Raw genomic sequence first — 25,579 nt, 5'->3', positions numbered from 1 at the left:
TTCTTGCGTAGTCCGTGGTAGAGCTGTACATTCTGCTCGTGTTTGGCGAATTAGGTCCTGCATCATAGCTTTCTTACGAAAAGTCTGTATGATGTATATTAGGGAAGTGTATTCAGATAACGTTTGGTTCATATCTATCTATCTATCTATCTATCTATCTATCTATCTATCTATCTATCTATCTATCTATCTATCTATCTATCTATCTATCTATCTATCTATCTATCTATCTATCTATCTATTAATTAATTAATTAATTAATTAATTAATTAATTAATTATACCTCAAATGCCCCAGTACGGGGTGTGACATGAGGGGTGGGCTGTGGTACAAATTTCTTTCGATGTGGGTTCTGAACAGAACCGGGCTTGAGTGGTGCACGACGTCGGGTGGAAGATCATTCCAATCCTTTGCTGTTTGAACAAAAAACGAGCGAAGGTGGGCAGTTGTGCGGGCATGCGCAGGATAAACAGTGTTGCGGGGGCTAGTACGAGAAGAGATTCGATGTGCGGGCATGATACTGGATGCGTCAGACGATGAATTAAAGAATTTGTGAAAAAGGGTTAGCCTAGCGGCCTTGCGTCGCAATTCTAGATTCTGAAGTTGGGCTTGGCTTTTCAGATCAGTGACACTTGAGTGATATGAATAATCAGAGTAAATAAACCTTGCTGCCCTATTCTGAATAGATTCCAAAATTTTAGATAGATTAGATTGGTGCGGGTCCCAGATGGCGCAAGCGTATTCGAGTTTCGGGCGTACTAATGTTAGGTAGGCTAAACGTTTTACAGGAGGAGGGGCAAGGCGTAAGTTTCGTCTGAGGTAGCCAAGAACTTTATTTGCTTCGTTACAGATATTTATTATGTGGGGTTTCCAATTAAGATCGGGAGTTATGTTTATACCTAAATACCTATAGGAGTCCACGGGGGATAACTTAGAGCCGAAAATAAAGTATGTTGAAGCCGGGTAATGTTTCCTACGATGAAAAAAAACGACAGACGTTTTGTTAATGTTTAGAGTCATTAGCCAATTTCTGCACCATGTTTCAATTGTTAATAGATCGTTTTGGAGAATGCAGGAGTCATTAGGGTCATTAATAGGGCGATAAATGACGCAGTCGTCTGCGAGTAAACGGATACTTCACGATATATTATTAGGCAGGTCGTTTATATAAATTAAGAACAGGAGGGGACCGAGGACCGTACCCTGGGGCACACCTGAGACTACTTGACAACGGGATGATGACGCCTGGTTGGCACAAACGAACTGTTCACGGTTTGAAAGAAAATTTTGGATCCAGTTTAAAACGGCAGGGTCAAGGTTTAAGCGCGAAAGTTTTAGAAAGAGACGTTTATGGGGTACCTTATCAAAAGCTTTTTCGAAATCTAGAAAGAGAGCGTCAACAGGAGTATTATGATAAAGACATGAGCTGATATCGTTAATAAAAAGCGCGAGTTGGGTGTCACATGAGAGGCCTTTCTGAAAACCGTGCTGACTGGGGTGGAAAAAATTTACAGACGAAAGAAATTTGACGGTTTGAGAGTAGATAATATGTTCCATAAGTTTACAGCATATGCATATTAGTGATATTGGACGGTAGCTGGAAGGTGAGGATGACGGACCTTTCTTGGGAATTGGAATGATCTTGCCGACCTTCCAGTCTCGTGGCACCACTCCAGATGACAGCGATTGCTGAAAGATATGAGACAATATAACAGCAGAAAAATGTTTAGTGTTTATCAGAACTTTAGAATTTATGCAGTCAATAACAGCTGATGACGTCACTTTTAATGACTCGATCACTTTAATGATACCGTGAGGTTCGAAGATGACGTTAGGCATAACAGGGAAATCATGGGTGGAAGCACAAGGAACTATATCTTCGGGTACATCGGCAAAGACAGAACAAAATGTAGAATTTAGTGTTTCTGGGACACAGGGCTCCGGGATTGTAACATTTTGTGGATCGCATAACGAGATAGGTTTCATATGAGTTGGGTTAATGGCCTTCCAGAACTGTTTGGGGTTAGTGCGTGTAATGTCTGGGAGGGTAGACGAGAAGAACGTTCGCTTAGCATTTGAAATCATGGATTCGTAAAGTTTTTCAGTATTACGATATTTTTCCCATGCTTGCTTGGAATTCGAAGCCTTAGCCGAGCGGAAATGTCTCTTCTTTTTGTTGTTAAGGCGTTTTAATGCGTTGTTGTACCACGGAGAAGTAGGACGTTCTGTAATGGTGATGGTAAGAATATAGGTGTTTATTAATTGCTGCATTTTATCTTTAAAAAGCTCCCAGTTTTCGTCAACAGACCGTTTCCAGAAATCTATAAGAAACCAATCGCAGAAAGAGGAAAGTTCGTTATTCATACTTTTATATTCGGCTTTGTCGTATAGGGTTATTCTTTTCTTAATTTTGGGAGAGGGTTCGGTAAGTTGTATTGGAAACTCGCAGGAATGACTGAGTGATCGCTTAGGCTGGTTAGATTAGAAACCGACGAAATTTTATCAGGTTCGGACGTTAGGAGTAAATCTAGCAAGCTTCTTGAATTATGGGTTGTTCGTTTAGGGAATGTTATCACTTGGGATAGATTGAACGTTAGGCAAGTATCTGCAAAGTCACTTTCAATATTAGATGCCACGCATCTCATTCACCCGCCTTGTCCATGCATCCGGCGTCGGTGTCGTTGTTGTCGGCGTCCACCCCTCCCCCATTCTCCTCGCCGCGCCAGCTTCGCTCTCCGCCGCTCACCCCCTCTCATCTCCGATAGCGAACACTCTCTCGCGAGGGGCATTGGATTGGATTGGATTGGCTTGGCTTGGCTTGGCTTGGCTTGGCTTGGCTTGGCTTGGATTGGATTGGATTTGGATTTGGATTTGGATTTGGATTGGATTGGATTGGATTAAAGTGGATTGTGTTGGATTGTGTTGCGTCATAGCCGCGGCAGACGCACTGGCGCCGGCGCGTCCCCTCACTGTTATGCGCGCTATAAAACGCGGTGCCTGCGCCGCTCCGCTCCATCGTTCCAGCGCCGTTCCTCCGCTGTCCAACGCTGCAACGTGAACCCCCTATGCATCGCATCTACACAGGGGTTCCCGCGAGGGGAGGTGGGAGTTTTTATTTTTCGAAGTTGTTAATGCTAAGTTGAACCAATTTATTGAGGGGAAGTTGAAGTCTCCGAGTAGCAGGAGAGGGGAACCGTCCGAATCTGAAGTTGCCAGTTGGAGAGCATCATAAAAGTTGCCAATAAAATAGGAATCTGAGTCAGGGGGGCGGTAGCAGACGCCAATTGTAATGGGTAGAGCTGCAGCTTTGCAGTGGATGAAGATAATTTCAAGGCAAGAAGGAATGTCTACCGCACAGCATTGCAAACTGTGGTGAGCAGCGATTAAGACCCCTACCCCCCGTTTGTTTTGGCGATCACAGCGGAAAATATCAAAATCAGTAAACATAGGAAGCAACTCTGAGTCGAAGATAGATGAATTCAGCCATGTTTCGGTTAGTACTACTAGCATACATTTAGCATACATCCAAGTCCACTCTCAGTGGCCCAGTGAAGTTTCTTTGACCTTACTTTTGCTTTGACTTTACTTTGACTTTGCTTTGATCTTACTTTGTGTTAACCTTACCCAGCAGTCCAGTGACTTTGCTTTGACCCAGTGACGTTACTTTGCTAAAGTTTCTTAATTCATTCATGCGCTATAGAGCTGAAAATAAGGGATATGACGTCAACAAATGATGCTTGAAAATACGCTCCAAATATCTACCAATAACTGCGAGATTTTTCTTGTGAATATGGTCACGACAATAGACACCGAAGCGAAAAATATCAGCTATAGATCACGAGACGGTCTTGCAAGAATTTCATTCCCGCTGAATTAGCCCAATTACAGGTCACTAAGCAGGTACTCGGTTATTCCAATGATGGCTTAGTTGGCACTGAGCCCGTGTAGAGTCATGAAATATCCATCTGTAAAGAAAGCTAACACGACTTTCCTGGCCGGAGCCTCGCGGTCTCGATAGGCTTCGGAACGGAGGCAGGCCGCAGAAAGACAAACAAAACAGGGAGAAAAAGTACCTGTTATTATCAATAGGCGCCGCGAGTAGCCCCTCGGCTTAGGCACATCAATTCATGCCATGTCAACATAAATTACTCCACCGACACCCCCTTATCTGTTTTCTAGCGCCGACAAAGTTGAAACCAATCCAACCCGTCCGCGACGCAGAGGAATTGACGGGCACCAAAGCACACACGGGGCACCTGGAGCACGTTCCCCGACCGGGGGAGTCGAAACCGCGCACGTCGCCTAAATGATTTCGCTGCTTCGATTTTATTTCCCTTGGGCCGGCAGAAGAACAGCCTAAGGCATTCATTATCGCCCTTACGTGCGCGCACACTGGACACCTGGAAATCCCCGACAGCATGAGCGAAGGGCGGCGAGGAGGCGCCGCGGCCTGGAATAGGTCTAGCTGGTGTGTACGGAGCAGAGCTATTTGGCATCGGTGTTCGAAGTGACGCATTAATCGTGCGTACTTGCCTCGAGAAAAAAAAATTCAGCCATTCATTTAGAACGACTGTTACCTGGCCTGAATTGTAACCTGCTCGCCTCGCACCCGGGGCCACGCCTATAAAAACGGTCGCAGGGATATATATGCTCAGCAAATAAACGGACAAATTGTCTTGTCGCCTCGAGTAGGGAGGCGACCGTGTACTGTTCGGACAATGTACCGGCAGCGCCACGTCATGAAACATAGTGAATAATGCCGGGGATATGTCGTCTAACGCAGAAGAAAAACGGGGAAAAAAATGCTGCGGTGGAGGCCTTTCATCGTGTGCGTATACGGACAAACTTTTCGCTGCAGCTAAAATGGAGCTGTTTTTGTGATAAAGAACTCGTTAGAAATCTATAAGTCATTCTACTTCCAACACCTCCACTCACAGGCATGGCGGATTGGCTGTTGTGGTGGAGGAGGTAAGCAGGGGGGGGGGGGTTCGCATAACAGACGAGGAGGCGAGTATAGATTATTCCCTTAGCGACCAAGCAGCAGATTGACTGCGGAATTAAGGACGTGTAGAAATAGAGTAGATGAGTCCCCATGCTCAACTCCGTACAGGTCGCACCGTCAGTAACCTCGCTGAAGTTGCGCATGCGGGTGCGGTTATGGACGGCGGTCGGACGTCATTTCACTTGACTCTGCATATGCTATGGACGTAAAAATAAATAAAATATTTCACCGCCCGCCTGATAACGACTGCCGAACTCTGATAGCGCACACTCCAGACTGGGAGGGGTATGAACAGTCGTAGGAGAGCAGGACGGGGGTCATTACACCATTTTCTGTGCGATACTTTCATAGTGTTGGTTACATTGTATGATTTCCGTGTAATAACATAAGGAAAAGCCTTCATGTAAAAAAGACTGAACCTTCACCCTTCACAAAACATGACCTCAGGTCAACAAAACAAAGCCCCTGACAACACCGAGCTGCGCTCAGAAGTCAACACAATTTGATATTTTGTCAGTCCACTTTCCGTCAGAACAATATGTCAGCAAACTTTCCGAATTGCTGGATGCTGTCCATTTCAAGCCTCGAAATAACTGTAATCAGTTTCTATTAGAAGCGACATTTATGCTTGCGAGATGTTACATTAAAAGCCCAATTGATTACATTGTCCCCCAACAATACACCGTGTTTTAAGTTGCGAAAGCTTATTCGTGCCGTGTGCTTGCGGAAGGAGCTATATAGCACAAGACCCCTCATTGCGTGAGCACGGCACTTAAATGAACATAGAAAGAGAATGGGTGACACGAAAGGTCATGATTCTAACAGCCCCCAGTCACTTCGCGCGTAAGCGTGCAAAGAGGGAGCAAGAGGTACTGGATAACGCTCTTCCCATTCATGGACGCTGGTCCAGAAAAATGAATTAAGAACGCTCACAATGAGGTTTGGGCTTCTTTTAGAGCTCCGAAAAGATCACCAAGCGAATCTAGACGTAACATAGCCGCACAGCAACAATCATTTGCCGGGAGCAAAACCACGTCGATTCTGTAGGAAATGAACAACCATTAATTATCACTAGAAAAAGTAATTATGCGATTTAATGGGAAGGCGCAAATTCATATTCCCCTTCTGAAGCGAAAAGTACAAAATAGGCTGAAAGCTTGGCGAAAGCGCATGCTGTAACACGTGTTGCAGGAGTGGATTCTGTTTGAGATCCTACACAGCGTAGTTGCAATTATGGTATGATGTACGACATGGCTTTTATATGAGGCTATCAGGTCTTGTTGGAGGCTTTGCAAGCTCAGCGATGCCGTCAGCCCGGATGGTTCTACCTGATTCGACAAGCGAGCTGAATTGACACCGCGGGCCGTCTCGATTGCATGTTTCCGCAGCTCGTGTGACTATATCTCCCGTCACTTGTTTAGTCTTGCTTATTTGGTTTTCACCTTCTCTCGGTCCCCCCTATAGATTTTCGCAGGCAGCGTATTTTCAAGCGTTCATTTTCGCGTCGTGTAAAAGCGAGCTGTGCCACTCCGTGTTGGTGCGCACACATCGCATCTCGTGGAGGGAGGCGGACAGCCGGAAAAGATACGGAAGAGTCGGAGAGCGGGCCTGACCTGTTGCCGGCCGTGCGGCGCTTGCGAAGCCTACAAATTCCGTTCACGGCGCCCATAAACGCTGGAGCAACAGGCGTCCGCGATTCATTACAACCGCCGCGAAAAGATCTCCCATAAATCCAAGGGTGTCCGCTGATGCAGCGATCGCAATCGTCTCGACTCGACCACTGTACACATGCGTCGGAGCACGCAGGGGTTGGGAGAGGGTGCTGGAACAGACCAAGGGGAGAGCCCATCGGTATATACCGCGCGTACCTGCAGCCGACGCTGCCGTTACATGCTGCTGCCGCCGCCGTTGGCTTGCGCAGCGGTTGCTGCTCGGCGTGGCGTTGGCCCTTTCATTTGCGCGTGCATACGCGCCCGTCTTCGAGGGAGGCCGGGGGCATCGGCGCTGGTGCATCGTGCGTCTCATGACGGGGCGGCGATCGAGGCGGCCGCTTTCGGTGGAAATTTATTAATCCAATTAACCTTCACACGCCGCGGGCTCCGCGATGCAGCTGGCTGGTGGCGCTTAATGACGACGCCATAAAGAGGAAAATGGCCGATCGTCCTCGCTGATCCGGACCTGGAGAAGATTTACAGCACGCGAGCGGGGTAGCATTTCGTTGCGTCGCGGGTGCCGTGGGTGCCGCCGTAGATGTGGACAGCGTCGAATGAGTGGAGGGCTCGCCACCCCACACTATAACATACACAGAACGGGCCTTGCCAAGGGTTCGTGCGTGCTGTACAACCGCGAGTATTATACGCCTTTCAATGGGCCTCCCCCATTATTCACCAGAGACGCCCCACTCCGGCACTTCAGAGAGCTAGGCGCGATCGCCATGCGGTACTACGGACGTGGCTAAGAGTCGTTATCTGTTTTTCTTTCGCCCCTCTGAAATTCGCCTATCGAGAGAATTTATCGGGCTCCGTATGAATACGCGCAGAACGTTTAAAACTATCCCCCGTTAAGAAGCGACCGGGAGACGGACGATAAATATCCCTCGCGGAATCGCGCACGTACCCGGAGCTTTTAGCATCGGCACGAACTGCTTGCCAATGCATATAGTGGAAGACTAGCGTTCAACGTGTGCGCAACAAGTGCCTTCTGTAAAAAGGCGGCTCCGAGAAGAACACGCGCCGAGAACAAAGCGTGGAAGTTCCACATAACCAGGAACCTGCCGTCATGGTGTCGGCGGTAGAAATATTTCGCAATTTGCTTCAAGACAGAGTTGCATAATGCAGAAATGTGCAGTTCGTTTGCGTTTCTCTCTCTCAAGAGAGAGGGGACTATAGCCCGATGCTCGCATACGGAGCAGCAGTCGTTGCTAAAAGTGGCCTATAAGAACTGTTTGAGAAAAGGCGCAGCTGCAGCTTTGTCATTTTTCGCGGGAAACGTAGATATTTTACTATTGCTCACGACAGTGGCTCTGTATGCTCTCTAGGGCGTGCATGTTAGTTATTGGGCACGTTTTACAGGCGGGGCTCTGAGGACTACAGCCCCAATGGCATGTATAATATCGATAGCGACTGGGGACACGCATGCGGAAGTGACATCGGTTATACAAGGACACTAAATCGCCAAGAGATGCATCGATCAAAAGAGTAGCGCATTTTCTCAATGGCACGTGTTTACTTCAAAACTGAACATAAATGATTACGATGAGCCCCAAGGACCGGACTTGAAGGGCCTGAATTTTTATGGCTCCGCGTCCAAAGCTCAGCCTCCGCTGAAGTTTGCCGCAGTGGTTTTCGTATCACGTCTTCTTATAATGTATACACTCTACGCCCTTCCATCGTTCGCTTCAAAGACGTGCTAAAAGCCTTAAGGTCAGCAAAAACGTGCTACGAAAGAGCCAAATGCAGGGAGATTAGCAGAAAGGGGAGCTGGCGGGTCTTCGTATGAGCAACAAAAAGTACAGTGCACAGCAAAAAGTACAGGCCCGGATGAAAATGTTACCACTTGGGTTCGCGTGCGCTCGTATGAGGCCGATCGGCTGTCTGTCCGAGCTGTCACGGCACGCTCAAATTACAAACCTCGGCGAAGACAAACCGCCGTGAAACGCGCTCCTCGATTTTCTTTCTTTCTCTTCCACTCGTCCTCGCAGAGCGTTTTCCTCCTCGCGCCCTCACTTTCGCGTCGTCTCACCCCCCGGTCCGGTTATCGCCGACACTCGCGTGAGTTCGCAGCGATCAATCATAGCGGGATTGTTCTTGGAATTTCGCTCACCTTCCTGGCTCTCGATGGCCAGACAGAAGTAAAACGGGAAGTGTTCCCGCATTAATCAGGTTAATCAGGTATCCTGTTCTCACTACAGCCACGGCTCACGATGTGTGGAACAGCTTCGGCACGGCAGTTCTTGCCTTCCTCGAGCAGGGCCACTCCTTTCTTTCCCTTTTTTTCACCTTAGTTCCAACAGCTAGGGGGGGGGGGGGGGGGTCCTTTTACCAAAGATTCCCTTAGTCCATGTGCATGCAAACTGACTCTACGGCTTGACAGCGTTCGTCGCAGGGGTGTAGAATCATCAAAGACTCTGATATGAAGGTGAGCTGGCCTCCCTTCCTCCTTTTTGCAGTTTTCATCAGGGATCAAGCAGGATCTCGTTTTTAAGACGGTGAGACAAAAACATTTGTAGTGTTAATTTTAATCTACACGTTTTTGAAGTGCCGTCAAGCTGAGACGCGTATCATAGCCACGACGTCAACATCAAGCGATATTTGTTCAGTTTCTGCAGTATAAGGAAGCGTGCTGTCTGTCAGAGCGGGACTTTTTCTTTTTGTAGTTGGCGTATGTGTTACAGGGTACCGTGCCGTTTCCGCCTCATTCATCTCCCAGAAATTTGAAAAATAACATTTTTATTGTTATGGAATACACGTAAAACATTACATATATAACGCATGCTCTTGATATTCTTGCGGATTCATCCCATGGGGTAAACGGTGAAACTTGTCGACATTGTTTTTTATATTTTTGCACTGAGCCAGTAAATCTCTCGATCATCGCCGTGTATGAAAGCTGCACAGAGGTCGTTATTTTTTAATAAGTGGACACGTATTGTGAATAAATAGTTCACCACGTTGAACCCCCTTATGACCATGGATCGCTTTTGTGCTACGGGATACCAGTTCACAGCCTAACTAATGCTTCGGCGGCAACGTAAAAGTCGCGATATGGCTGCACCAATCACAATACAGGCGATTCTCATATGGCGGCTGTTTGAGCAGTGGTCGGACGTGCTGTGGCAACTCAGGCGGATGGCGCCAAGCGTTGCCCTTCGCACCCCTAAAAGGCGCGCGCGAAGCGCTTAGATTGGAAGCCCGTCGCAGCTTTGGAGGATTACCGGAAGGAGAGGAAAATAAAGGAAAAAGAGAAAAAAAATAAAAATAAAGCGAGAGCGGGTCACTGTTGTCGGGACGAAACACGGCGCGATTGGCCAGTGAGATCACACCGTGGAGAAAAGTGGTTGGCGGGGCCGGAGCGAACAGTGTCAATATTTACGGGCGTTCGCCGATCCGGAGGCTGACCCGAGGTTATTGGCTGCTACTGGCACCGCGGACTTGGACAGCGTGTGGCAGCCAGGGTCCGAGCAATAAGATGCTCTTAGAAGGGAGACAGCGCACGGGCCACTGACGCCCTCTTTTCTCTTGGTCGTCCGCGCACACGGCGCCGGAATCAGTCCGGCCCGGATTTTCCGGGCGAACGGGCCACCGTGACGTGACCGAGTGGACAGGGACAGCCCTATTGCGCGCCGCCGATCGAGCCGTCTCCCGCTCCGCTGCGCAGGGAGTCGGAAGCGCGGCAGGGAAACAGACGCGCCGTGTTTGCCGCCGCTGCCGGTGAGTGTGTCCCGTACTTCTTTGCAGGAGGAACCGTGGCGGCCACGTGGAGCGGAAGGAGGCGGCGGCGCGGTGGGCACACAGGCAGCGGGATTTAGGCAGCTGTCGTCGGCCGCGGGCGGTGAGTGCGCGGATTATGCTTCTTGCTGTACGGTTCGCAAACCGGCGAAGCCCTGATGAGCTCGACGCACCGTTTTGAATGAAATGTTCCACGTATGTTCCTAGCGGTTCCACAGCGCACTTTACAGCGCCACCTCTTGGGTGCACAGGGGAACACTGCTGCGGGGTGCGGAGCTTGCCTGGACAGTTCTTCTTCCGATGGGGGCGAAATACGGAAACGCCGACGTGTACGAGATTTCAGCTCGCCACAAACAACTCTAGATGTTCGGAATTATTTCCCAACTTTTGCCTGTAACTTACGTTCGGTTGAACCCCGCAGTGAATACCCGCACGTGTGCGTTGCGAGGAGGGGTGGAAAAGAAATGCTCAGCGTGTGAGAACCGAATACTCAACGTGAACTGTGAAAGTAGTCGGCGTAGAAAAATAAAATGACAAGCATTTTGCACTTCTGGCTACGAAAAAAAAAAGTGTTATCGAATAACCAGAATGAACAATAGCCCTAGTACGGAGCGAATAAATGATACACACGGGCGCTGAGTAACAACCGGGTTTGCGTCAGTGGCGGTCCCAAGGGGGGGGCGAAGGGGGCGGTCGCCCCCCCCCAAAGAGGTCCTCAGTTTCTTATTTTTAGTTTTTTTAAGCATTCCACTTGCGCGAAGTTAAATCCCAGCGGGGTGCACCGCATACGCACACACGCCTCCATGGTTATCACCATCCCCGCAGAATTGCCGCAAGGCGAGGAGCGATTCTTAATTCGCCCCCCCCCCCCCAAAAAAAAAAAAAAATCAAAAATCGCCCCCCCCAAAACCGATCTCTGGGACCGCTACTGGTTTGCGTTTCGCTCGATGCGGTCATGGCGGCAGCCGGTGCTAAACGAATATTATCTCCGCCGGCTGCAACGTCGAGCTGAAACCGGAGACAGCTGAACATTATGCGTGAGTCAAAGCTTGGCAACTCGATGTCTCGTTTTTATTGTTATAATTATTATTATTGTCATTCCAGACACTCGTCACTTCTGCTCTCGGCCTTCAAATAAACCCTTGCCTGGTGTGGGATTGGTAAACCTTCAGGTCTTGCAGCCGAGAGGAATTTTTCTGCGCGGGCAGAACTAATAAAAAAAAAAAAACAAGGCGGACCGGGGTTGCTGGCATACAGCGGGCGTTTCTTCCCAGCAACGTTGCTTCCGTTTCATTCTGGCAGGTGCCAAAACTTTATTTTTTTCATCCGACAAAACTAAGTTCCCTCAGCATGAGCGACAGGATGAAAAACGGCTGCCGTACTCAGCCGTCAAGGAGCCCCGAGCAGCAGGCGGGCGCATCGAACGCCGCTCGCGGTCCCGAGTCGAAGGGGGCCATGGGTCCAGTGGCCGCTCGCGCCTGTTCCAGGCCACCGGCGCTCGCAGAGGGGAGGAGCGCAAACCGGGGGCTACGGGTGGCGTGGGCCGGCGTGTGCCCTATTGCGGGCTATCCATCATGCGCCGCAGGCCTCGGATCTTTCTCTGGTGGCGAGGCGGCATGGCACCGCGCAAGCTGCCACGGTGGCAGTCCACGGCTGCGAAGTCGAAGTTTCCAGGCCGTGCGACGCGCTGTCACCTGCGCATACTGGAAGTGCGCCTCAACGCACATTTTAGGCGTGCTGAAAGTCCGTGCCATTGTCCCTCGAAGAGACTGTTCGCGTAGAATCCCAGTCTCAACCACGCGTCTGATAATGCGTCCTTAATTTGGTAATCTCTTTCGGATTGCGGCTCGCACATGTGGTGCGCAATTTGCCAAGCCTGGCTACCTAAGCGTTTTCGCAGTTCGTATACGCCGGTGAAATGTTCCCCTAAACCTGATATTCCGGTCTCTTCTGGCCACGCTTGTTTATTCCGTCTATTTTAACGCGTAGCGTTAATGGCCCCGCGTCGCAGAAAAGCCGGTGTCGTTGTCGGCGTTGATCGTGAGCAAAGGAATCGGCGTGAGAGAAAAATCCCATAGCGGTGCACCTTGCGGCGCGCACTGAAAACCCTTGGATCATAAAGCGCTGCCTCAACAGATGCGTGGGGGCAGAAGCCAAAAAATCATGCGCCCATCCGTCTAACGACGACGATGGATGAACGCCAAGCAATCTCGTGACGGATTATTTGGTTGTCGTCTGAGTTTGGAAATGTCAAAATGGAGCAATCGGATAGACGCCGGCTTCATGAGGTTCGACCCAGGGTCGATTGCGGCCGCTGAGCAGTTTTTTTTTTCCTTTCACTTCACCCACGATAATTTACCATCAGCGTCAAAGAAATTCGGCTTTCCTGCAGGGCGTTTTCGCGTTGCAGACGCCATCTGTGGGAACGCTAAAGCTTCGCTTTAAAAGCTTTCACCTCTCGCGAGCGCCGCTAGGGGGGTACGGTGACGTCAGCGCTAGGGTGGTGTAATACCCCCTGGCGCGCGCTCAGTCTTGATACACAGAGGCATATCTGTTTCGGGCGCACTACTGAGTCTTCCTCATCACCTATTACGATAACGATATCGCGTTTCACGCCCTAAAGTGAAGCTTAAACGTTCTCCAATTTTGATTGATTGATTGTAGGGTTTAACGCGCCGACGCAACGCAGGCGATGAGGCGCGCCGTAGTGGAGGGCTCCGGATTAATTTTGACCACCTGGGGATCTTTAACGTGCGCCGAAATCTCGTACACACGGGCATTTTTGCTTTTCGCCTCCATCTGAAAAGCGACCGCCGCGGCCGGGATCTCCAATTTTTCTTCAAAGTGGAGGCCCCAGCGAGTTCTCTGCCACTCTGGGGCCCCTGTCTCATTGATAGTCAGCTGAAACACTTCCTAAGCTTTATTTTTTACGGCGTGTCTGTCCGAATCGCGGAGTACCAGGATAAGAATACAAGCTGAGAGGAGGGCTGAGCGCTTTTTCTAATCCTGAGCTCGGTCCTCTTTAGCTCAAGATTTCATTTGCGCGTATACAACGTAAGTCTTCGTTGTAAAGCTTCTAAAGGTGCCCATATCGAGCGCCCACAGGAACACAGATTATAAATGAATTCTTATATAACGTACTTGCCTATCTGTGGTGCTGTCGCGGACAAACAACAATATATGTTAAGGAACCCCACGTAGTCTAACTTTATACACAGCCCTCTCTACGTTGTGCACTCTGCCTCACGGCGTCAAAGCCTGAATTTCGAAAAAGCATAACGACGCTAGTCTGTCCCATCGAAAGATATACCGTGCCATGCAGTATACGAGCAGCCGGGCTGCCAGAAATACAAAACCCAGATTCCCCAGTACAAACTGCGCACTTCATAGCTCAAGTGAGTGCTAATCACGTTTTGTTATGAAATCCCCGTGACCTGACCGGTAATCGAACAACCGTCATTAAAAGGTCTGTAAATTTTCCAGCGGACAACGGCAACGGGTAAAGTCAGCACGGGAACGCCGGTCTTTCAGCAAGCACCCTTGGCTCACACGATATATCTGACGTTGGCTGCAGCAGTCTAAAAGGGCGGCGTTTCCGCATGCTGCGCCATGCAGAAAGCCGGAAGCAGTGCCGGGCGTTCTTCGGTCTATACGGATCATGTCGCGCCCGACAAAGAAGACGGATGGCGGCTTTGTAGCGCGACTTGTTTCCTCTCGGCGCTGTTTATGCCGCCCCACGACGCCGTGTGCGCAGCGCACGAGCACGCGCCAGCGGCTGGGTCGCGGCAGCCGCGATTGCTTCCGCCGATGAGTGCTTCGCTGCACGCTGCGGCGTCGAGGACAAGGGTGACGCGTTGTACAAGGATCAGCGGCTTCCTACTTGTTCACCACGTGCTACGTTGGCGGTAACAGCCATCTGCGAGGGATCGTACGTGACGATCGATGCCTTTACTATCTGCCTAACACGCCTTGTTCCGCGGTCTCCCGCCCAAGGTCTACACTGAGAGACGTTCGTGCGCCTTGCATCCATCAAAACGTCGCAGCCGCCCCCGTGAACCAATCCTTTGATCCCGCGTTGCTAGAGTATCACCTTAGTTGTATAATTAGGGCGCATTTGATTCTGGTTTTTCGCATTGTGAAAGCCGGCGCCCCTGCAGCGTCTTTCTAGTTGTAACAATGGCGCACAGACGACTAAAAAAAAACAGCATCATTTCAGCACAACAACAGATAATGATTCAACGTCGAAACATTCATAAACAATAGCACCCATTCCACTTTGTGTAATGGGATTTCCAGCGAAGCTGTGTCAAATGAACACTCCACACACGGTTAGAGAATGTACACGTATTTATTTTTCTCATCATTTTGTATTGGTGGTGACGATGGCCTGCTTTGTGATTACTTAATGAAACTTGGAACGACTAGTGCTTTATCTTATCGGACAAACGCGGGGTTGTCTTATTTCCCTCCAGTAGACTGCAGTCTGCAGACGAGAATTCTCTAACGTTTACAACTTCTCTGTGAACTAACTAATTATGACACGTAAATAAACTCGGCGTAATGACAGAGTCGCCTTAGAGGCTAATGATCGCATACTTTGTTGCTGGATACTTTCGATAAGACAAGAGTTGGAGCTATTTTCTGCTGAGCTTTCGCGATAATGCTGGCTTTGACGCAAGACGCTTTCGCACACGCACAGCAAAAGTGCACGAAACTCTAGCCATATAAAACTTCGCTTTGAAGCTGTATATATATAGACTGCAGGGCCGTAGCAACACCGTCCGGCGACATCGGTGCGTACTCGAAACAATAAATAGTTGAAATACACTAGCGACTTTGGCCCAACACTGCAGGGAAGCGGTCATGAAGCAACGTTGTTGAGCTCTCATTTGGTGCGTTCAGCCAGTTTGGCTCCTATAGTAACAAATTCGCATTTATGCCTGCCGCTGGCTATCTGTGCAGGAGGCAGCTCCAGTAAACAAGGGTTAGCGCTAGTACCGCCAAGGACGAAAATGACCAGACACAAAACCAACGGAGGTGATGAAAAGAAATACACTCCTCTTATACCGAGAAAAGGTAATAAAACAGTGAAAAACACCGAGGCACTTGAGCAGGTTCTTCGTCGTTCTTCGATGAAATAACGTGATAATCAGTTGTGAACAATAGTTGCCTTCTGCACACCGCTCCAAGCTGTCTGAAGTGGGCGTGGAAAGCAATGTAAGAAACGCAGCCGCGCCTGCAACACACACAAAAAAGAAAAAAAAGAGTCATAATTATCTATAACGAGCCGAGAGCAGCTGCCTCGTGTCTTTAATGCCTTATTGTGTGGGTTATTTAATTAATGCCTGCTCAACCTCCTGTTTCCACCTCGGGCTATTTGTATCACACTGTCAAGTTGGCGTCGTTAATTATCTTTTGACGTAATTGACTATGAGGGGCGCCCGATAGACTGTTTGCGTCGCGTTCTGACATTTACGGGCAGTTTGGCGGCGCTGAAGGATGCAAGTAAGGAAAAGCAAAACACGTCGAGGAAAGAAAACGAGACCAAGCAGTTGCAACAGCAACGATAAAAAAACAAAGCCGAATGAAGGATGGAGACGCCACGAAGGCGCATTTACACATATAAATTAAACGAGGATAATTTGTCTTACGTGCTCCATTAGGAGATAGGCATCGGAGACAATTTTCCTCGCGTGCGTTTTCTCACCAACGTCGCTCAGCGAACGATAACACGGGGAAAAACAAGGACGTAGTTCTTCGAAAGAGCACGCTCGCAGACTGCCAAGCAGTTGGGCCCTTGCGTCAACGCCGTTCGATACAGAGGCAGCCCCGAGTGCATGTGTATGCGTCAGTTCAATCCTGAAGGATGATCGAAGTAATCCGGCTGGCGAGCGAAAAAATAAGAGAGGGGAGAGGAGGCAGAACGAGCGCCCCGCGGATTTTCTCCGTGTACATATACGGCCCGTAGGCAGGGCGTCGGACACTTTGCGCTGCGCGGCTTGACAGCCTCAAGCGACGGAGAAAACGAATCGGTTCTCGCACGGATCTCCATCTTCGCCGGCGGTCATCGCGACACCCCAAGAAATAAATTCAGCCACGGGTGTGCGCCCGCGGCAGTGGCGCTTGTCTTTGCGCGCGCGGCGCGCCGCTGGACTCAGGCGCGTTTCAGCACCAAAGGGCGCTTTTCTATACAAGTAATCATCTCATGCGTGCCAAAGCCGCCGCTTCTAAGAAAATGGCGCTAAAGGTCCAGTGTATGCGACGGGCGTAGCTAGAAGGGGTCGCTGTGTTTTTCTTTTCTTTTTTCCGGGAGTGCCCGGCTGCGAGAGGGACTAGCTGGAGGCTTCACTTGTTTCCACTTCTAAAATCGCCCGAACGTGCGAAAACTTATGTATCAACTGCGGGAGCTGAAAGCGTTTTCAGAACATCTGAACAAAACAATTTTAGTTTGGGATTTCAGTTCCGAGTGTCCGAACCTGCCCTTTTTGAAGCAACGCTGGTATTTTTGTTTTTACAGTGGAAAGTTACGGCGCCGGGAAGCTTCGAGTAGGCAGCGATTGTCCTCTATATATATGCTTTGTCTTTGTAAATTTACACCAATAGTTTTGCTCTGTTATGTCTTGTTAACCTTCCAGCACTCAGCTCTTCAGCGTTGCATCTCCTCACGGGAGGTTATGTGTGACGGCTTCTCCAAATATTTAACCTGTGCAACACGCAATATATTTTTTCTGTCTTGTTATGGCGGAGCGAACGATAAATGTACAACTTTTGTGATTGTGAAACCACGGTGAGCGTCAACATGACATTGTACATCCACTGAAAGACCCCGCCTGTGAGGGATGCTATTGTGGTAGTCAATGACCACCCGTTTTTCTTTTTAACGTGAATAGAGGACACAGAAGCAAAGCTCAGCTCTGCGAACATTGCTGCTGGAACGGCTCTTAGTTTTATGAAGTCCTCTCACTACATCAAGATACGGCCTATAGTGCAAAAATCAGGCGAGTCAATATCCTTACTTTTAATACAACAGCATTGTCAGCTACGACATAACAGCGACATAAGAGATGACGAGTTATTTGTGTGAAACTTGCCTCGCATAGTACAGCGGAAATGATAATAAAATAGTTTGGGTGTACGTGAAAACGCAGTAACGAAGAACATCTAAGGTGGCTTCTCATAAAATGCACGTCTTTCGTCACACAGTAAATACATGAGCTATTGCATTAGGATCATAACAGAGCTTATCATATGTTGTGAGAAAGCAAACGTTCATCGTCTGTAGTTCTTGCTTGTTTCATTGTCCTTATTTAAACTATGTGGGCCACATCTGATCTCTATATTGGCGCAAACTACGATGGGGTTTAAAGGTTGCAATAAAAAAAAAACTAACGTCTCCGGTTTTCTGACTGAAAAAAGGAACGGGGGGTCATGTGCAGGGCGGCGCGTGATGTCTCAGGTGCGACGCGGCGTGCACACACAGTCCGCTGAAGTGACAACCGGGCACCTTTCCTTGCGGCCGGATACGTGTGCGCGCCGTGCTTTGCGGAGCGTAAAACTATACACACCCTGTATGTCGAGCTCGCATAAACGGCTCGCTTTATGCCCCCAAGCGTATGCGAGTGCCGCGTCGCATAAACCTGTCGAGAGCTACTCCCGCCTCCCGGCGGATACGAGTATGTTACAGCGAACGAACGGCACAGTCGCCCTACTCTACTCATAACCCCGCAACGAGATGGTTTACCCAGTTTTCCGGAACAACCGTTTAAATTTGGCGCTTGGTGTAAACGAGGGCCTATACGTCAGGCGGAGGTCGGCGGGGCGACCTCATGGGTCCATTACAACTGTGAAAGGGGACAAGCGGTCAAGCATTATGTTTGCGAGATTTTTTAAAGCTTTTTTCTCTGACGCTGGGTTGGTCACCCAGCGACAGCCTGCAGTATATATCAACTACACAGTCAGGCACTTCAAGGCTGTGCATTCGTAGCACTACTTATTGTTATTCTTTGGAGTTCAGGAATGTTCCAGACTAAAATTCGTTACAAAATTCCTTCGCTCAACTAAGGAACAAGAGCCCCTACCAAACTTGGGCGTGCTTTTTTACAGGCCGGATAATGCTATTTACTATTGATGAAAGTGGCATTGTCGAGATGTTTAGCGCTACAGGGAAGACAGGAAGGTTGTAGTTTAAGTTCAGATTGACGCGTTACAGCGTGTGACTTCTGCAGGGGCAAAGCACGAATATTTGTGGCCGGGGGACTTGTTTGGCTTAAAAGAGAAAGTTAGTTACGCGGCATTTAGAAACATAGCGTATTGTTTTATTTCTCTCTCTCTCTCTCTCTTCCTCTCTTTGCTGCCAGGTAGCCTTTTGGTTTTTAGGCTATAGAGTGCCTCGCATTACCAAAACCAGGCCGGTAGTTGACCGTCGCCTGTTTTGGCTGGAACTGGAGGGACACATGCGCATTTTTCAGTACGTCAGCATTCTCTTCCCAGATAGTATACGTCCTTCTGTGCGCCCGTACTTCCGCCTGTAATGGTGACACGATGCGCTTCATAGGTATGTAGATGGGCTATATGGGCTATTTAATAAAATGCCCAAGGAGGTCCAAGGCGAGCATACGTAGATGTGTTCGAGCGGCGATAAGCCCCTGCGAAGAATTCTTGCGCTCTATCTGACAATATACCCAATTGGAAGTTTTTACAAACTTCCTTTCGCAAATATCTGGTTCCTTCGGCGCAGTTAAAATGCGTTGGCGGGGAGGAGCGGTTCGGCGGAAGTAATGACAAGATCACAGTCAGGCGAAATCAGTAAAACCCAGCAGGCACGTGCGAGCCTCAAAATCAGCGGACTTCAGGCTAGCCGCAGCATTCGTGCTCCTTCAAAGCTCGATTCCCCCCTTTCTGCCAAACGCCTAGAGTGTTGGCGCTTAGATGTCCTCCGGACCACGCGTTGCGATGAAGGCGTCTAGACACGTCGACGGTGCGGCGGCGGCGCTGGCGCAAAATGCGCCTTAAAAGCGCGCCTCCTCCCAGAGGCGTCAAGCGACTCCAAAGCGCCGCCATCAGTCACCGCGGCAGCCTGCATTCCAGCGCCTATCAGCGAGCATCATGCATATTGCACGGCGTCGACCCACCACCGCGCGCCAAGAAACAGCGGGCCTCCTCCCTGGTGCGAGCAACGACGATGTGTCGACCGCTGCAGCTCGCCCACTCGACGGGGAAGCGGCGATGTTGTCAGGCTCTTCCGGCCGCGGCGACGTGCACCCCTTTGGCGCGGCTCCATACATCACGACCAGCGCGCATGCTGAGCCACTTTGCTCGCTCGGGGCACGGGCCCGCTTTTTCGCTGAAATATCGCCGCCGGGGAAAGGGAGGGCGCATTTTTCAAGAGCTTCGTGAAATATTCACTTCGACCGGAGTGGTGCGAGCGAGCCCACCCGGCACGGCTCCCTTAATTCCCGCGCGTGCGCAGGGTGCACTACAGGAGAGGATAGCGGGTGCCAGCCTGCGGCTACGCGCTCGTAGAACAGTCCCGTAGCCGCACTGCGGTCGAGACAAGATCGTGTACGGCTCGAAGCGTCAAGATGTCAGTACTGCCAAGCGACAAGCCTTCGAATCCCGAGACCCATGGATCGTGCTCAGGTGCCGAAGCTACGCAAACGTACCGCCCACCACACAAAAACAATGGAAGCTGGAAACCTGTGCTCCATTCACAAGGGTGAATTTGCAATCCTTTTCGCTAAAGAAGGACGGAATATCCTAGGGAGCTTTATTTTCAGGGAGCTGCGCCAGTGCCAGACGCACGCGGCAGTCGCTTCAGCCACGGATTATACCTGACGGCCGATCACTTTACTGCAAAGCCAATATTAAACCATTAAATGCTACACTGAATTATTCTAACAGTCACGAAGCACAATACAAGACACACGTACTTAATTACAGCGACGCTGTCAATGGCTAGGATCCAGCAAATCGTCTTCAGAGACAGGCCCAGCGCAGTCCAACAATTTTCACTGTATGAAAAAATTCATAAAAAATTTTAAAAAGTTCCTCGCTGCTCCAAATATATTTTTTTTATTTAAGACGACTTATTTTGCTCCTAAAGCTTTATTGTTATTATTATTATTATTATTATTATTATTATTATTATTCGGGACTTAAAATTCGGGACTTGGGAGTACTGTTTGATTCTTCTCTGACTTTCTCTTCCCACATTGCACAAATTACCCGTCGGTCTCTTCGTTGTCTGGGTGCTGTTTGCAGGTATTCTAGAGAGTTCAAAGGTCCGCTTCCTTTCTTAAAGTTGTATTCGGCTCTCTGCTTACCTCTTCTTGAATACGGGTCTGTTGTCTGGAATGGAACTTGCAAGTCCAATAGTGACCGTATCGAAAGGGTTCAAAGTAAGTTCCTTTCTATCTTTAAGCACCGCTTCCGTCATGTGCAAGACGACGCAAACGGCATCATGTCTCTTCTGAAAAGCATTCCTTCCCTTCGGTGTCGACGAATGCGAGCTGATATTATCTTTCTCTATAAACTTCTTCATGGTAATATTTTGTGTGACGATTTGGTTACACTTATCAATGTCAATTTGCCAAATAAACTTTTCAGAAAATTTCCAGCTTTCAGACCAGTTGCTTTAAATAGCCGACGCTCGTCCATCTGCCGAATACAATGTGCATATAATGAATATTCCGTTCAGCTTGATATATTCCAGAGCTCCTTTACTTTGTTCTCTAATGAGTTGAAAACTGTTGTAGCTTAAGTCCTTTATGTCATTCCAAATTTATGTACCCTATGTATTATGTGCAAACTGTTCTTGCTTGCTTTTCACTTTTTCTTGTTTTGTGTTGCTTGAATATTTGTACGTTTTTAGTGTCAGTGTTGGTAATGCTGAAGCTTTTCCCCCTTTTTTTTTTGGAACTTCCTAATATGTTGTTAGAAAACCTTGGCTATATACGTATACTCTATGTCATGTTGATTCAATATTTGCTTGTATAGTTCCTATTTTTCACATCTACTGAACGTTTTGCTGGCCGAGTGGCATGGCTTGCAACACTAAGCCTGCCTTTTCTTTTTTGACTGTCTGTTCTTTTTTTTTCCCTTTTTGCTTTCTAAGATTTCTGTAACTATTTTTACTTTATTGTTTATGTCATACATATAGTTTGTGTATGTTGTCTTGTCTTAATTGTAGTGTTTTTTTTTTTGTATGGTGTACCAGTACCAAGACCCTAGGGTTGTTCCTGGGCACCGAAAATAAAGGTTGATTGATTGATTGATTGATTGATTGATTATTATTTTCATTCCTGGAATTTGGTTTCTTTGCGATTTTGTTTAACCAATTGATAGTTGCCTATTTTTGAAACTGTTTACTTATCATGCTTGTCTTATCATTTGTCTCTATACTCTTGTCATTGTTTTTGTCGTTTTACTGTCAAACTTTGTTCTCTGCTTGTTGTGTGGTCTTTACAATAAGCTGAGCCACAAAGGGATCTTCTTTTTTCTTTTTTACCTGTACCCAGGCTCCGCCTGTGCTTTATTTCTGTCATTTTCACTACTTCAATTTGTGTGTGTCTTATCGCTTGTTTATTTCTTGCAATATGTTTCTTGTACTTTGTTTTCATGTAACTATCCGTGCGCCAGCACTCAGGCCTCTGGCTGTTCCTGGGCACGTAAATAGACATTATTATTATTATTATTAATATTATTATTATTATTATTATTATTATTATTATTATTATTATTATTATTATTATTATTATTATTATTATTATTATTATTATTATTAAAAAGTCTTCTCAGCAATACATTTGTGGTAAAACGTGAAGCCGACTTTAAAAATATCGGTTTTTTGATTTGGTTTTTGTAAGCTGGTTTTCCCACATTATGCGCTCCACAGTGAAGCATGACCATCAAAGAAGTGGGTATGGTTACAGCCTTACTTCATACTCCTATCCAGCACCGCCACCTCTTCCCCGAGTCGTGTAGCGCTCTTCGGCGGCAACCTGAGCGGTGCACTAGAGCCTGCGCTATTATGGCCACCATACCTGCGCCATGATTGGCGTAGTTGCGCTGTAATAAAACGTCATTGTCCCTACTCACCAATCGTGGGCGTACTTTGTCTGTGACGTACAGATTGCTCCACTGTCCTTATAGCAAATCTCCAACATCGCTTAACACCAACATATAAAATCGCGCCAGTGTGCCAGCTTTGTTGGGCTTCTCTCTTCCAAGGGGGGAAAGACAGTGATTATTTATTTTTAGGTACGTTTTTTTTTTGCTAACCTAACAACGTCCGTCTAAACCATAGGAGCAGCGAGGCTGTTTACTGTGTGCTTCATTGTCGTTGTTTTTTTGTTGTTGTTGTGGTCGTGACGCAAGTCACTTTGTCGGCTGCATTGTTGTACCGCAGTGGACTGCTTTTTTTAAGATTGCACGAGAAATTCTTTCGCTATTTTTGCCTAGGTGAGCGACCAAGTGGACAATGTGGGGAAAAAGTGCGAGACCACACTCCCAAGGGCCGTAATCTCGCAACAATATGTCGATACTGAAGCACTTGCGGCGTGATTCCGTGCAATTCAGCGCAGGGTTTTCGCAAGCAGCCACTTTTCTGTGAAGCCGTTCTGTCGAGGCACATGCTACGAAATACAGCTTGTACGCTACCCTGAAATGGCGAGTGGTTCAAGGAAACGCTTCCACACGTCGGAGACCAAAATTTCTGTCGGTAATTTCAGAATATCTCAAACCACACGTTCTATTTAGCAGATGCTTGCCGGCCAACGCACGCTGATGCACGAGTGTGTGCCTCTTGAGAAACTAATGGCTGTTGGGCTTGGGCCCTTCAGCAGAAAACGAGACTGCAACACTGGCTCGGCATTAGAAGGTCAACTCTCAATATCGTCTTCCAGGAGTTCGATGCCACTGTAGGGGCTATACACGAAGGGCAGTGGTGAAGATGACGTCGACGGTGAAATGCTTGTGTTCGCGAATTCCAAGTAGTCAGTGGTTTTTCCCGAGGAAGCGGAACTGACGGGTGTCATTACCCTGTTTCCCCGCCAAAGGAGTATGCCAGTGACTACCATAACTAAAAATGGTGTTCAGTGTCAGACTCTCATCATTATGAGTCTGCGTTAATTAATCATCTCATAATCAGTTCGGCGCCGGAATGTAAGAGCGATAATGCAGACATTGTGTGTTTCACCAGTTACTTCTTGTCGGTGTGTGCGTGTGCGTGACAGAGAGAGAGAGAGAGAGAGAGAGAGAGAGAGAGAGAGAGAGAGAGAGAGAGAGAGAGAGAGAGAGAGAGAGAGAGAGAGAGAGAGATTTTATGTTCTATACTTCATAGTTCTATAGTTGACTATATTCATGTCTATCACCTGTCACTGTTGCCGATGGTTATTGCAGGCTCAACATTCCAGTATGCCGCTCCCGTCGCCTGTGGGACTTCTGCGTCTGCAGTGATCTTGAATCATCAAGTACTCCAGCTTATACATCAAACCTCATGAAGCCATCTCCGGTCTTCTACACTTCTTATAAGCGAAGGAACTGTAACTACAATTTGCTGAAATTCAGTAAGATTGTGGAGAATGCTTTCAGCCGACAAAAGGCGCAATTTACCATAATCCGAAAGAGGATGAAATGCAACATGGTTAACCTGCCAGTTAAAGTGCGGACTCGCTGTGCACTGCATGATGTATGCGAGCACTTTAATAACGCGATTTCACAGCTGTGGTCAAATGAAATAAAGAGCTGCAATGCTATCTCCCCACAGGTGTGCTGGTGGGTACTCGTGCAGGAGTTCCTGCAGCACTTGCTCCACAGTACGACGAAGTATAACATGATCAAACAAAGCCAAAAGCTTGAAGAATGTACAGAAAAATGTTAAGTCGAAGCTTCACATACAGACGAGTTTTCTTTTTTATTTTAGGGACGGGGTTTATTAAAATAAAAAGTCATCAAGTCAACAAGTTTCCCATGTGTGTTATTTCGTTGCGTTCTGATAACCCGCTCTTCCCTCCCGTGCCGCTCCAGGGACTCGCACAGCTTTAGGTGAGCTTCTGTGTTGTGGACACGTAGCTCCCTCCTTGTATACAGGCATTATGGTTTCATCGTGCTTAAGAACTGCTGGAACCTCTGGCTCGAGTGCTGCTGGGCCCCATTTGGGTGGAGCCTGCGTGTGTGACTCTGTCTACCTATGTTGCTACCTACCACTTGTGCAGGTTACTCTACATGACCGACCTCGACAACCTCACTGGTAAAGGCCTCCGTGTAAAGGCTGGTCTTAAATTAGCCACGTCCACGTTATTCTTCACTTTGGCGTGCATAATAACATGTACCCATCGCGTGTTGGCATACTTAATATCGACACGCATTTTTCAGAGGAGACTAACCCAGAATTTGGTTATAGGTCATTGCTTCATCGCTTGTCGCGGAACTGTTTATTTGTGGGGTGTGTTGCCGTGATTTCGGGTAGTGATACGCTCGCGCGTGTCTTCCACGAGCGCCGAAGTCGCTAAAACTTGATTAACGGTGCTGTGGTGTTTTCTCTCTCCCTCTACGACAGTGCAAGCTTCCAAAAGGAAGCGAAGCCTCGCCGAGTCGCTTTCTCCTTCAATAGTAAGTCGGCAAACATGCCGTTCTAAATTATTCGATGGCCCCTCGGCTTTGAGCCCACAGCTCCGCCCGACGTAACCATGCAGACAACTCGGTCCTCGCAACGTTGTCTCCTTTCTAGCAACCGCGATGGCCAAAATTAATAACCAGGATTAACTAACGGCCACCACAAAAACGCATCAGTGCCCAGGTATCATCCAAAGGCAACTTTTGCTATAGGAATGTCCAAGTGACGACAAAAACGTCGGATGATGTCAGCATGTCGGGGTCAAAATACTGCAAGTCTAGGTAGCCACGGCTGGCTAAATGTAGCAAGGCCGTCGATGTAGGCTAAACTCGTTCCAGCTCACCAGCCCTGCATGCCTGACATGAAATTTGAGAGTTTTAGCATAGCGGCTAGGGTACGTAACGCTACCATGCGGCGGGAACCGGGACCCGACTGGGCATGTGCGCATTCGTTCCGGTGCCAGACTCGCCATGCCCACGTACGCATGCGTAGTCGGGTCCCTCTACCCGACACGCC

At 48.3% G+C, this 25,579-nt stretch overlaps 1 long non-coding RNA gene across 2 annotated transcripts in view; it reads left to right on the top strand.

Moving 5' to 3' along the window:
- Positions 1 to 25,579, top strand: part of LOC144154985 (uncharacterized) — a 141,380-nt gene that overhangs the window by 40,668 nt on the left and 75,133 nt on the right. Inside the window, exons 2-3 of one of the 2 annotated variants that reach the window (XR_013319490.1) lie at positions 10,459 to 10,552; positions 23,848 to 24,392. This is a non-coding gene — a long non-coding RNA (uncharacterized LOC144154985). Of the gene's footprint in view, positions 1 to 10,458; positions 10,553 to 23,847; positions 24,393 to 25,579 lie in introns of those variants that run through there. The other variant, XR_013319489.1, reaches the window with a different exon arrangement.

This window comes from Haemaphysalis longicornis, unplaced genomic scaffold (genome assembly GCF_048455015.1).
Source record: "Haemaphysalis longicornis isolate Haplotype H1 unplaced genomic scaffold, Haemaphysalis longicornis Haplotype H1 scaffold_1, whole genome shotgun sequence".
In the NCBI taxonomy this organism is placed as follows: Eukaryota; Metazoa; Arthropoda; class Arachnida; order Ixodida; family Ixodidae; genus Haemaphysalis; species Haemaphysalis longicornis.
The sequence above is the reverse complement of the archived record's forward strand: the minus strand, read 5'-3'. Positions and strand labels throughout refer to the sequence as shown.